This window comes from Grammomys surdaster, unplaced genomic scaffold (genome assembly GCF_004785775.1).
Source record: "Grammomys surdaster isolate TR1022 unplaced genomic scaffold, NIH_TR_1.0 130, whole genome shotgun sequence".
Taxonomy (NCBI): domain Eukaryota; kingdom Metazoa; phylum Chordata; class Mammalia; order Rodentia; family Muridae; genus Grammomys; species Grammomys surdaster.
Window position 1 is genome coordinate 24,604,996 of NW_021604588.1, and position 3,665 is coordinate 24,608,660.

Sequence of the window (3,665 nt, forward strand, 5' to 3'; positions counted from 1 at the left end):
GAAGGTCACAGGGTCAGCATGGTAACTGGGAAGGTCACAGGGTCACTATGGTGACTGGACAAGAAAGGAACTGCTTTCTTTATCAACTTGCAATAAAAGAATAATTCTGCTACATGCCTGTCCCTTCTACTGGAGCAGCTCCTGGTACCAGGGTCCGTGTCTGTGAGGCAGCCACAAGGGCAGGTGACCGGGCATGAGGAACTTCAGCCCGAGGAGCCTCTTGATGGTGGTCACAACGGCAAAAGTGATCACAGAAAGGACATGCTGGCTGCCACACATGCACCATGGACAGGAACAACTCAACGCTAGGATGGTCAAAGCTTCTTCTGAAGCTCAGGCGGGTGGGGGAGGGGCCTCCCTTGCCGGCTAAGGGCGGACATCCTCCCTATCTTTACAAGAGGATTCAGGACCCTGGACCCAGCTTGAGTGGAAGTGGAGCAAAACTTTTTTGTTTTTTAAATTACACCTTGTGGTGGTTTGAATAGGAATGGCTTCCATCAGCTCACATGTTTGAATGCTTGGCCTATAGGGAGTGGCACTATTAGGAGGTGTGGCACCGTGAGGGCATGCTTTGAAGTCTGGGAAGCTCAAGCCAGTTCACTACCTGACGCCTGCCAATCAGCATGTACTACTACTCTCAGCTCCTCCTCCGGCACCACATCTGACCGCATGACGTCATGATGATAATGGACTGAACTTCTGAAAGTGTGTAAACCATAGCCAATTAAAGGTTGTTCCTGTGACTATGAGAATCACGGGAGTCATGGTGTCTCTTCACAGCAATAAAACTCTTAACTAAAAACATTCCTTAAGCAGCCTTTGTCTGGTATTTAGTCAGAGCGACAAGAAACGTGACCAGCATGAGTCTCCTGGACTTCCTGTCCTTTGTTAACTGTGACGCAGGTCCTAAACAAGACCTGTTCGGTGACAACACTGGTTGGCAGTGAGTGGGTGGGGGTGGGGAAATCTCACAAAGCCCCACCCATACAGGAAGAGCTCCAGGCAACTACCGGCTGCTAAAGGAGAACGAATCAGTCTTCTCCAGGTATAGTGGTCCGATCCCAAGTGGTCAGCCCTAAACACATAGAAACACAAGCCATGCTAAATGGTCCCAGCAGTCTGTACCCTCACACACACTCTCTCTCTCTCTCTCTCTCTCACACACACACACACACACACACACAGACACACACACTCTCTCACACACTCTCTCTCACAAATATTCTCACATACACAACACCCACTCTCACACACACATTAAAGAAGAAGTCATTGAAATTGAGAGGAATTGGGGGAGGCTTCAAAGGAGCTGAAGGGAGGAAGGGAGGGAGGGAGGGAGGGAGGGAGGGAGGGAGGGAGGGAGGGAGAAAACACTGCAAATACATTACTCATATATGACATCCTCAAAAACTAAAATAAAAAAAAAAGCTTTTTAAGTATAAAAAAAATCATGACTCCCCCCCCAACTTCTCTGATGAATAACAACTTTTCCAAATTTCAGCCTTCGGGAAAAACCTACCTAAGCATGGTATAGAACAAGGAGTTGTTGATGAGGTTAGACCTCTTTCCCTAAGTTTAAGGGTTCTATGCCGTTTACCTATGAGAGCTCCTAGTGTTGGCTTTTTTTTTCCCTTTGTTTCTTATAAATAAATACTTTCTGAATTGGGTGCAGTAATGAGTGCCCACAGGTAGCTCTGGAGAAGTGCAAGTTGAGATCCAAGAGTTCAAAGGTCATCCTCAACAACACTGAGAGTTCCAGGCTAGCCTGGGCTACAGGAGCCTCTGTCTCAAAAAGACAACAATGGGGCACAGACAGACAGACACGCACACACAGACACACGGACATTTCTCAGACTGGGAAAGCACTGACTACATTTTCTCTAAAGCATTTCGAGGGAAGAGTTTTAAGTCACAGATGAGGCCAATATAAAACTTTGGACCCGTGACCCAAATTAACATAACTCAAGACAGCTGTGGTATCTAGGGGTTAGATAACCAACCCCTAGATCAAGAAGATCTAGGGAAGAGGCAAGAGGATCAGAAGTTCAAGGATATCTTCAGATACAATGGTTAATTTGGAGCCAGCCTGGGCTACATGAGATTCTGTCTCAAAATTTCATAATGCCAGCCCTCCAAAATTCTCATAGAGAGTGTGTGTCCCTATACTGTGGAGAAAATCAACACCTCCAGTCCTTTGGGAGCCACAGCCTCAAAATCCAGCGCTTTTATTCAGAGAATTTGGTTTCTTCTCAGAAAGCCATCCCACCTTCACAAAAGCGAGCTTAAAGTCTGCCATGATGGCATACGTTTGTGTCATATAACACTTGGGAGGCTGAGGCAGGAGGATCTACATGAGCTTGAGGCCAGCCTGGTCTAGAGAGGAAGTTCCTGTGTTTGAGACTAGCCTAGGCTATGTATTTAAGACACAGTCTCAGAAGGAAAAAAAAATTAAAGTAGTTCCTCCAGCTTCTGTACCTAAGGTGCAGCAGTTACATGGGCACGTAACAGCCCATGAACCATGAGGAAATCTGTGAGGTCTGTGGATCTGACTACGGTTCCTCGGTTCACTACAGTGATGAAATTCCCCAGTAAGTTTTGTTATGGTTGCAATTTCCTGTAGGTGTAGTTATTTCGAAATAAATGAGTTTTATAGCAAAGAAACGGAAGTCGTAAAGTCCCCCATTAAACTAAATACAAGCAAGTTCCTGTAGCTGAACCAATAAGCCCGGACCTCCGCCCCGCCCCCTAGCGGTGGCTGTGTGACTTGCCTCAAAGCCTCATGAGTCAGACTTCTCATTTGCATACCCATCATTCCTTTCATGTAATATAATTTTGAAGCTTAAAATATATATGTATATCTATATGTCACCCATCATCTAGAGCTAAAACGACTTATTACATTGCCGTACAGATAAGATACTGGGTAGCTCCTGGGGCTGAAAAGTCACCATCGACGAACTAGGAACTGCAGTTACTGGTGAACAGAGCTTGCAGCTACTTGCTGTATACTCTGGTTTCTCTTCAGATCGTATAAATCTTTCGCCTTTTACTAAAGATTTCCGTGGAGAGGAACAAACCCGAGTCTTTAGCAATTTTTTGAAGTCTTGCTTCTTGCAAGGCTGATGTTGCAGTTTTAAAGTAAGATAAATGTCAAGTGGCTTATACTGATGTGCTTTAAGTTATACTGCTTCCAACTTGGACTTTAAAGACTTAGAAACTTTTAAAGGTGTTTTAAGCATTAAAAACAGGGACATAGAACGGAAATTTCTCTCAACAGCTTCTTGTATTGGAAGTTGGCTTCATTTATTTAGCCGGTTCCTCTCACAGGTACGTGTCCTATCACATGATGTGTGTACATAATGTGTAAATACACTTTGTTCCGAACCTAAAGATTGAACGTGACCATATGAGGGACCCTACCCAAAAAGGTGTGCCTTTGAGACACTCCAAATTGAGAGCCAGATCCCAAGAGACAGCTACAATTCAAACAACACAGAAACTAGAAAATTTAAAAGATTAGCATTCAAAGAGAAGCTAATACAATTATTAAGACTGAAGCCTACAGCTCTTTTGAGCTTCAGAGAAGGAAGGAAGGAAGGAAGGAAGGAAGGAAGGAAGGAAGGAAGGAAGGAAGGAAGGAAGGAAGGAAGGAAGGAAGGAAGGGA

The 3,665-nt window shown here is 44.8% G+C and overlaps 1 protein-coding gene and 1 non-coding gene across 2 annotated transcripts in view; one reads left to right on the forward strand and one right to left on the reverse strand.

The window, feature by feature from the left end:
- The window catches only part of Hhat (hedgehog acyltransferase), a 238,387-nt gene that overhangs the window by 207,661 nt on the left and 27,061 nt on the right, over positions 1-3,665 (reverse strand). The window lies entirely within an intron of this gene.
- LOC114616023 lies at positions 3,006-3,121 on the forward strand. Its single transcript, XR_003710581.1, has one exon. It is a non-coding gene; the product is annotated as a U5 spliceosomal RNA (small nuclear RNA).